This window comes from Bos taurus, chromosome 5 (assembly GCF_002263795.3).
Source record: "Bos taurus isolate L1 Dominette 01449 registration number 42190680 breed Hereford chromosome 5, ARS-UCD2.0, whole genome shotgun sequence".
Taxonomy (NCBI): Eukaryota; Metazoa; Chordata; class Mammalia; order Artiodactyla; family Bovidae; genus Bos; species Bos taurus.
The window spans coordinates 22283588-22294206 of NC_037332.1; the positions used below are offsets into that span (position 1 = coordinate 22283588).

Below are 10619 nucleotides of genomic sequence, written 5' to 3' on the forward strand. Positions count from 1 at the left end.
AGAGTCAGACATGACTTAGCAACTGAACAACAACAAAATGTGCAGGCAGTTTCCCTTCATGTGAGCAAGGAGAGTGGTGGGATAGTGGGGCCCACCTCTTGTGGGCTGTCTGTCTCATCCTGTATACTCATATAATGCAAGAGAGTCGGGCATTGTCTTTGGTTGTATCCAGTAGATGAGCATATACAGTAGAACATCCCAAGGGCTAAACATTAAGATACAAATGGGCTAAACATTTTAGGGTAAGAGATAGCAACATCAGGAAAAAGAGGACCAAGTTTTAAACATAAACTATCCAAATATTGGCAGTGTAGCCTAGTATATGAACCCAAACTACAAACCTAGATGGCTGGGCTCAAATCCCTGGGACATTCCTTAAACTCTTTGTGCCTCAATTTGCTCATCTGTAGAACAGGGATGATGGTGATAGCATCTGCATTATTAAGAGCATTAGATGAGTTAATAGCCATAAAAAGGAATGAATTTGAGTCAGTTCCAATGAGGTGGATGACCCTAGAGCCTATTATACAGAGTGAAGTAAGTCAGAAAGAGAAAGATAAATGGTGGCTCAGAGGTTAAAACATCTGCCTCTAATGCAGGAGACCTGGGTTCAATCCCTGGGTTGGGAAGATCCCCTGGAGAAGGTAATGGCAACCCACTCCAGTATTCTTGCCTGGAGAATCCCATGGATGGAGGAGCCTGGTGGGCTACAGTCTACGGGGTTGCAAAGAGTCGGACAAAATTGAGCAACTTAACTTTCACTAACTTTCACTAATGAATATATATGGAATCTAGAAAGATGGTACTGGTGAATTTATTTTCAAGGCAGCAATGGAGAAACAGACATAGAGAAAGACTTATGGACACGGGGAGAGGGGAGGAGAGGGTGAGATGTATGGAGAGAGTAATGTGGAAACTTACATTACCATGTGGAAAATAGATAGCCAATGGGAGTTTGCTGTATGTCTCAGGGACTCAAACAGGGGCTCTGTATCAACCTAGAGGGGTGGGATGTGGGGGAGATGGGAGGGAGGTTCCAGAGTGTAGAGGACATATGTCCACCTATGGCTGATTCATACTGATGTTTGACAGAAAACAACTAAATTATGTAAAGCAATTATCCTTCAATTAAAAAATAAATTAATTAAAGCAAATGTTTTTTAAAAAGAGCACTAGATGAGTTAATGTCTGTAAAGTTCTTGAAACTCAGTTTCATAAGAGTTTGTTAATAAATAAAAATCTCAAGAATTGGTTTATTCCCTTCTAAACTGACAGCTCTTGGTTACTGGAAATGATCAAGCACAGGTCCTGCAATGCAATCTGACTCCATGAAGGCAAGAATGTTTGTCTCTTTTGCTCAGGCCTTTACCAAGATCAATACCTGGGACAGGAGAGAGAACAAGATGGCGGAGGAATAGGTGGACGTGGAGTACATCTCTCTCCACAGATACATCAAGAATACACCTTCAAACACAGAAGTGTGTGCAGAACACCAGCTGAGCACAGACAGGAGTACCTGATCAGCAGAAAAGAACATATAGGCCCACACAAAACTCAGTAGGATGAAGGAACTAGGGGGAAAAACAGGAGTGTTAGTTGGACTGGATCTGCCCTCAGCGGGTGGGGGAACTGAAGCATGGGTCCAATCCCCACACTGGGGCAACTGTCTGAGTTAGAGGAGAAACATTTAAGGCTGAGAGTGAAACAGATGGTCTGTGGCAGCTAAATGGAATGAAAATCAGACAGTCCTTGCCGCAGCCATACACACCCTGGACAGGGACATAAATCCCCTGGAAGGTGCATAGGCTGGGAGCTGGAGTTTAGAGATTGTGGAGCAATCCCAGGGCGAGGGCTGTTGTTGACTGCAGAGAGATGGATCCAGCGGGGTGTGAGGGAGGAGATCGTGGTGGGAAGTGCCTGTGGAGGAAAGCCAGGCACCTACGGAAGCAAGGCGATACAGCTGAGTCACACATCACCATAGCCTCTCTCATCCCACATGCCAGCATTGGCAGCTGAACAATAGAGAGGCTGTCCCATCAAATGCCTGACACACTGAACTACAGAGTAGGACCCCACTCCTGGGGCTCCCTTAAGTGACTGGATGTGCCAAACTACAAAGTAGGTCCCCAGCCAGGGGGGCCGCTCTATGTGCCTGAACAGGCGGAGCTATGGAGAAAGACTGGCCAAAGAGGCTTTCTGATCACCAGATACAAGAGGCTCGAAAAAAGACACCGCCATAACTCCTGTGGTGGAGGCAGTCCGTGTCCCTGCACACTTGGTGCTGCCAGGGTTCCTGCAAGCCAAGCAGCTGCGCACACTCAACTCTCACTGGGGGAGAGCTGCTACACTCGAGAAAAGGTCTCGTGTCTATGCGTGCAGGGTCGCTTCAGTAGTGTCCAACTCTTTGCAACCATGTAGACTGTGGCCTGCCAGGCTTCTCTGTCAGGGAGGGGGGTTCTCCAGGCAAGAATCCTGGAGCGTATTGGCCAATACTGGTAGCCACACCCTTCTAAAGCACTGTATTTCCTGCTGCCCTAGCCGCCAACTCCCCTGAGTACCTGGTGCTGCCAGAACCCCTGCGACGCAAGCAGCTGCACCACCTCCACACCTGGCCCTCATGGGGGCCAACCCAAGCCCTCCAGGGCAGCCTCAAGAGCAAACCCCAGTGGACAACCCACATGCATAGGTGGAAATAAAACCACAATTGAAACCCAGGGGCAGTGTGACTAAGGAAGAAGACCCAAAACCCTCCCACAAGCTGTACAAGCTGCAGATTACATGCACACGATCAACTAGGCAGACTCTGTGCCTATGGAATATATAAAAGGTCACTGAGAGCTGCCACAGAAGAAAACGCACTAGTTCTGACAGCTGTGAACACTGGAGGCAAGAATACAGGCTAGAACCAGATTAGAATCTGAGCTGCCCCCACAACAGATCTAGAGATCAGCACAGTGTCAGAGGGTATCCTAGGGAGGTGAGGTGGACTGTGACTCCCAGCTAGGGAAAGGATTCAGACAGCAGTGACTCAAGAGAACCATTTATTATTCTTATGTTTTGACTTGTTCTGTAGATTCTTTGGATTTTTTTTTTCTTTTTTTCCTTCTTTTTCCTCCTCTGTTGTAGTTGTTGATTTTATTGAAAACTATGAAATCTACTTAAGTTTTTTTTTTTCTCTCTCTTTTTTTTTCTTAGTCACATTTTTTATTGTTACAAACCTCTGCCTCTATGTTGGGTTTTTCCAGTTCTGGGAAGTTTTCCTTTTTCCTTTTCTCTCTTTTTTTTAATTTTAATTTTTTAAACCTATTATTATTTTTTATACATTTATTCCTTTGCTTGCTTTTCCTATTGTTCTTTTCCCTTTGCAGTTAATTTTTAATGTATATAAATCTTCTTTGTCTACCTCTATTTAACTAGCATATCTATTCTTTCTTTCTTTACTCTTTCCTTTCCTCTCAACATATTTGTTAGTTTTGTTTTCATTGCTTTATTCCCCACTTAGCACCTTGCTTTAGCTTTGTTTTTCAGTTTGTGCTTTAGTTAGTTTTGTGCATAACTGGTAAATATGATTTTTTATTTCCTTTGTTCACCAGGTCAATCTATTGTACTTTATTTTTGTTGAACTGTTTTAACTTTGCTCCTAGGTATATATGTATATTCCATTATTATAATTATTATTTGCCTGATTTTGTAACTGCCATTTGTCTGGGGTTCATCTTTGGTTTCTCATTTTTGGATATTTGTTTTAATCTCACCTAGTGCCATAACAAACCACTTGTAGAATCCTTTTTCCTGACCAGAGATCAAGCCCTGAGCCTTTGGAGTCGGAGCACTGACTCCAAGACATTAAACTACTAGAGAACTAACCCTAGGGAGTCTCAAATAGTGAGAACTCACACAAAGGAAACCACTTGAATACAGGACCGGGCATCACCCAACCCCCAGTAACACCCTGTGCAGGATGCCTCATCTAAAAAACAAACAAAACAAAAATACAAACCAGTCACCAGCAGATAGAATTACCACCTCACACAGCCTTGCCCATCAGAGGAAAAACAAACAAACAAAAACTCAGCACAAATCTCACCCTATATGAAGCTAACACAAACCACTGGACCAACCTTATGAGGGCAGAAACCAAAAGGAAGAAAGAATTCAACCTTGGAGCCTGGGAATTTGAAACCTCATACACTATAAATTAAAAAAAAAAAGGAAAAGGCAGAGAAATATTACACAAATGAAGAAACAAACTAGAAACACAGAAGTCCAAATAAATGAAGAAGAAATAGGCAAACACCCTGAAAAAATAATTCAGAATAATGATAGTAAAGATGATCAAAAATCTTGAAAACAAATGGAGAAAATACAAGAATCAATTAACAAAGACCTAAAAGAATTAAAGAATAAACATACAGAGAATGGTCTCTGTATGTAAGAATAAACATACAGTTCAGTCAAACATAAACAATTCAGTTCAGTTCAGTTCAGTTGCTAAGTTATGTCCGACTCTTTGCAACCCCATGGACCACAGCACGCCTCCCTGTCCATCACCAACTCCCAGAGTTTAACCAAACTCATGTCCATTGAGTCAGTGATGCCATCCAACCATCTCATCCTCTGTCTTCCCCTTCTTCTCCTGCCTTTAATCTTTCCCAGCATCAGGGTCTTTTCAAATGAGTCAGTTCTTTGCATCAGGTGGCCAAATTATTGGAGTTTCAGCTTCAACATCAGTCCTTCCAATGAACACTCAGGACTGATCTCCTTTAGGACGGACTTGTTGGATCTCCTTGCAGTCCAAGGGACTCTCAAGAGTCTTCTCCAACACCACAGTTCAAAAGCATCAATTCTTTGGCACTTAGCTTTCTTTATAGTCCAACTCTCACATCCATACATGACCACTGGAAAAACCATAGCCTTGACTAGATGGACCTTTGTTGACAAAGTAATGTCTCTGCTTTTTAATATGCTGTCTAGGTTGGTCATAACTTTTCTTCCAAGGAGTAAGCATCTTTTAATTTCATGGCTGCAATCACCATCTGCAATGATTTTGGAGCCCAGAAAAATAAAATCAGCCACTGTTTCCACTGTTTCCCCATCTATTTCCCATGAAGTGATGGGACCAGGTGCCATGATCTTAGTTTTCTGAATGTTGAGCTTCAAGCCAACTTTTTCACTCTCTTTCACTTTCATCAAGAGGCTCTTTAGTTATTCTTCACTTTCTGCCATAAGGGTGGTGTCACCTACATATATGAGGTGATTGATATTTCTCCCAGCAATCTTGATCCCAGCTTGTGCTTCATCCAGCCCCGCATTTCTCACGATGTACTCCGCATATAAGTTAAATAAGCAGGGTGACAATATACAACCTTGACGTACTCCTTTCCCTATTTGGAACCAGTCTGTTGTTCCATATCCAGTTCTAACTGTTGCTTCCTGACCTGCATACAGGTTTCTCAAGAGGCAGGTCAGATGGTCTGGTATTCCCATCTCTTTCAGAATTTTCCACAGTTTATTGTGATCCACACAGTCAAACGCTTTGACATAGTCAATAAAGCAGGAATAGATGTTTTTCTGGAATTCTCTTGCTTTTTCTAGTCAACAGGAATTTGCTATATGGCTCAGAAAACTCAAACAGGGGCTCTGTATCAACCTAGAGGGGTGGAATGGGGAGGGAGATGGGAGGGAGGTTCAAAAGGGAGGGGATATATGTATACCTATGGCTGATTCATGTTGAGGTTTGGAAGAAAGCAACGAAATTCTGTAAAGCAATTATCCGTCAATAAAAAACAAATTTAAAAGAAAAAAAAAATACCTGGGACAGACCAGGTTCAGAAAACACCACAGAAAGATTTAATGCACCTACCATGGTAGTTATTCAGCAGAGTTCTGCAGGTGTCCAAATTTGGACAAACTAACCCCTATGTAATTTTCTACCTTTAGGTTCTATGATTTCTTCAATGAACTAATACATTGGAATGGTACAATACTAAAAATGTGACAGTTTGAGACAAAAGTATGTCTGTTTTTTTCTTTCTCTTTCTTCCTTCCTCTCTTTCTCCCTCCTTCCCTTTCTCCTTCCCTCCCTCATTCTCCCCTCTTCCTTCCTTCCTTTATTTCTTTCAAGGAGACTATGTCTATTAAATGAGAACTGTTTTTGTAGTTAAAAGGTTAACCAGGAACATAAAGCGTGCTATCAAGGGTCACTAGTCAACTCCACAAGTGTCTAATCGTTATCTTCTTTTACAGCTTCATATCTCCAAATTTTCAGTTGGGCCAGGTTGGCATTTCACTGCCCTTTATGTGTGTGATAAGTGAAAAGGGAAGGGGTGGGAATTCGAGTGAAGAAAACCAGAATCCTCACAGCAGATTGAAAGCAATGTTCATCTGGTTCCCACTCAACCTCCCTCATCAGGCCCCCTGAAGTGTCTCTGCTCCTCTCATACCCCTCGTGTGTGACAGTCCCCAGCTCCTCACACAGAGCAGAGCCTCTCCCACACTCCAATGTCACCCCCATCTAAACAGATATGCCATCAAAACCTATAAAGCTGACCTGCGTCACTTGGGAGCTAAGATAAGCTCCGACTCCACAGCTCACACACTGAGGACAGAGAACAGTCTTGAGGCAACAAAAGAAAATGGATGCCCCTGACATCACTCTGCTAGAATCTGGTTCTCATTGTTCTCCAGGAAATCAGATTGTGACCATCATCTCTCGGGACAGAAACAGTTCATCCGGCCACCCAGATCATTTATTAAAATCCCAACCCCCTCTGTCCTTAGGATTCTAAATTTACTCATATTCTCAAAGAAAAATATCCAGTTATAGTGGGGAAAATATGATATTTTTAGCTCAATAAGCAAACCCCTTGTCAACCCTTTGTCTGATTGACAAATACCCTTTGATATTTAATCAATCAGTAATTGGTGTTGGAAAACTGCTTCCTGTGAAGTCGCCTCTTCCTGCAGGATTTTTCTTAAAAAATCTGGACCATAGAAGGAAATTCATAACCTGGACTTTCACAAACCATTGATTCCCCCCTATGTCTTACACCTAACAGAAGTTGTTGCCACTCTTTTCTTTGTGTGCCCTAACAGTTATGAATAACATGAATAAACATGAAAAAAAAATATTAAGCACTTTTTCTCTTTTACCTCTAATTACATGATCCCCTAAATTTGGCTCTACTCATAAAAGATTGGTAAAACTTTTAACATAGTAATAATATTTTATATCTCAGTGTCTTATGACTTATCAATTAAGACAAGGGTCTTACTATCCTCTTCAATTTTTGTAAAACTAAAATTCAGAGAAGAGATTCTCCAAAGGTCACACATAGAAAATAGAAGTGGGTTTTAGTCCAGACCAGTCTGTCTAAAATTCTCATGCATTCTGTTTATGACACATTATGAATTCATTGAGAAAGGGAACTTCAGTGATCTAAGTCAGCAGTCAGGAAACCTTTTCTGTAAAGTAAAATTTTAGGCTTTGTGGGCCATAGCCACTGTCACAACCACTCAACTTTGCAATGTAGTACAGAAGCAACCATGACAAAACATGAATGAATAAGCACGGCTGTGTTAAAAAAAAAAATGTTTATTTACAAAAGCAGTAGTGGACAAGATCTGGCCCATGGGCCACAGCTGGCTGATCTCTGCAAAACTGGCATTTAGGGACAAAATTTAAACTGTGCTTTGCTTTTAGCAAAAAGTTCCCTCAACTAAAGGTAAAGGCCAGAGTTATGGAGAAGAGGCTCCCTTATGTTAATGGTAAGTGGAAAAATTGAAGTAAACAATGCTATTATAAGATTCAGAGAAGCATAATGGTTCTGGACTCTGGATCAGCTAGGTCAATGGCTTGGGCCCTCTGGCTGTATGACCTCAATCAACTTACTTGGTCAACTTCTTCATGACTTATTCTACTGTTTCTTATCTATTAAATGGGGATATTAAAATATTTTCCTCATAGAGTTGTTATTAGAACGAAATGAGTTAACATATGTAATGCATATAAAATAGGGCCTCGCCAATATTTACTCCTTAATAAACTGTGTATATCAGAGATATACTCCTTGAACAACACAGGATTTAATTGTGCATGTCCACTTGCAGGCAGATTTTTTTTTTCAATAACAAATACCATAATACTGCACAATCTGTGGTTGGTTGAATCTGAGGCTTTACCGACTGTAAAGTTGTATGTGAATTGTCAATGACACTGAGGGTCAGCACCGCTAATCAACTGTCTATGTACTGATAAGAGAAATTGTTCCTGTTTCTATTGATATAGGATTAGAATTTCTATTCTACATTTAATGGCTCAAAGAAACGACAGTCATTTATTTTACAAGCAAATCTGCAATTTGGACAGCATTTGTCTGGGAATGCTGTTTGTTTGGGCTACCCTTGCGGCTCAGCTGGTAAAGAATCCACTTGCAATGCAGGAGACCTGGGTTAGATCTCTGGGTTGGGAAGATTCCCCAGGAGAAGGGAAAGGCTACTCACTCCAGTATTCTGGCCTAGAGAATTCAATGGACTGTATAATCCATGGGGTCACAAAGGGTTGGACACAACTGAGCGACTTTCACTTTGTCTGGGAAGACTTGTCTCTGCTCCACGTGGCACTGGCTTGATGGAGAACTGGAGAATCTCTGTCCAAAGTGGCTCCCTCTTATGGCCGAGAAGTTGGGAGTTCAGCTGGGGCTGGGAGCTTGGGGCTTTGGCTCATTTCCTGGACTCTCCCTTTGGCCTGGGCTTTCTTATAGGTTTCAGGGAGGAGGTGGTTGCAAGCATGAATGTTCCAAGAGGGAATCAGGAAGAAGCTGTATCATCTTTAAAGACTTAGGCTTGGAATTAACATAGCACCAGTTCCATCCCACTCTATTTTTTAGAAATGAGTTAGTGAGTCCAGTCCATATGCAAGGGGATAGGAACTAGACTCCATCTCTCTTTTTTCCACATTTATATATTTTTCCATTTATTTTTTTTTAATTGCTATATCATTGCTTTCCAATGTTGTGTTAGTTTCTGCTGTATGATGATGTGAATCAGCTATACATATCCATATATCCCCTCCCTCTTGAGCTTCCCTCCAACCCACTCCCATTGCACACCTCTAGGTCATCACGAGCACAAAGAATGAGCTCCCTGTGCCATAGAGCAGCTTCCCACTAGCCATCTATTTAACACATGGTAGTATATATCTGTCAATGCTACTCTCAATTTATTCCACCCTCTAGACTCCATCTCTTGACAAGAAGACTGTCAAAAAATTGTGAATATGTTTTAAAATTCAAAAGTATATCTACTGGCCACAAATGATTTCTATTTCTTCCACATGCAAAAAAAAAAAAAAGCATAAATTCACCCTTTCCAGGACACCTCAATATGTCATCAGGCTTAGGGTCTAGGTTCAGAATCTTTTCATCTAAATCTAGATCTGTACCATCTGTACCATCAGATCTAGGTACAAATGAAGCCCCTTAGGTTAAGTTTCTTGTGTATTGTTCCTCTCAGTCCTAAGATCTGTGAACAAAGACCTATATAGGCAACATACAATGGTGTGCTATACACTGGAAAAATCACTATAGACATTCTTGCTGAAAATAGGGGGAAAGTGAAAGTGAAAGTGAAGTCACTCAGTTGTGTCCCGACTCTTTGCGACCCGGTGGACTGTAGCCTACCAGGCTCCTCTGTCCATGGGATTCTCCAGGCAAGAGTACTGGAGTGGGTTGCCATTTCCTTCTCCAGGGGATCTTCCCAACCCAGAGACTGAACCCTGGTCTCCCACATTGCAGGCAGACGCTTTAACCTCTGAGCCACCAGGGAAGCCCATGAGAGTATATAACAGTCACTGGTTCACTGCAATTTTGAAGTCTAGCCAGGAAATCACAGCCTGTTTCTTCCTCAGGTCTCAGTCCTACTTCCTAGGAAGGATTTTCCCACTGCTTTTCAGTTCAGTTCAGTTCAGTTCAGTCTCTCAGTTGTGCCTGACTCTTTGAGACCCCACAGACTACAGCACGCCAGGCTTCCCGGTCCAACACTAACTCCCAGAGTTTACTCACACTCAGGTCCACTGAGTCAGTGATGCCATCCAACCATCTCATCCTCTGTCTTCCCCTTCTCCTCCAGCCTTCAATCTTTCCCAGCATAAAGGTCTTTTCAAATGAGTCAGTTCTTCGCATCAGGTGGCCAAAGTATTGGAGTTTCAGTTTCAGCTTCAGCATCAGTCCTTCCAATGAATATTCAGGACTGATTTCTTTTAGGATGGACTGGTTGGATCTCCTTGCAGTCCAAGAGATTCTTAGAATCTTCTCTAACACCACAGTTCAAAAGCATCAATTCTTCTGTGCTCAGCTTTCTTTATAGACCAACTCTCACATCCACACATGACTATTGGAAAAACCATAGCTTTGACTAGACGGACCTTTGTTGACAAAGTAATGTCTCTGCTTTTTAATATGCTGTCTAGGTTGGTCCTAACTTTCCTTCCAAGGAGTAAACATCTTTTAATTTCATGGCTGCAGTCATCATCTGCAGTGATTTTGGAGCTCAAAAAAATAAAGTCTGACACTGTTTCACTGTTTATCCATCTATTTGCCATGAAGTGATGGGACCAGATG

General features: G+C 41.9%; 1 long non-coding RNA gene across 1 annotated transcript in view; it reads right to left on the reverse strand.

Annotated features, from left to right (window-relative positions):
* The window catches only part of LOC132345246 (uncharacterized), a 32127-nt gene extending 22009 nt beyond the window's left edge, over positions 1-10118 (reverse strand). Inside the window, exon 1 of the long non-coding RNA XR_009494468.1 lies at positions 6551-10118. This is a non-coding gene — a long non-coding RNA (uncharacterized lncRNA). The remainder of the gene's footprint in view (positions 1-6550) is intronic.
* Between the last annotated feature and the right edge of the window lie 501 nt (positions 10119-10619).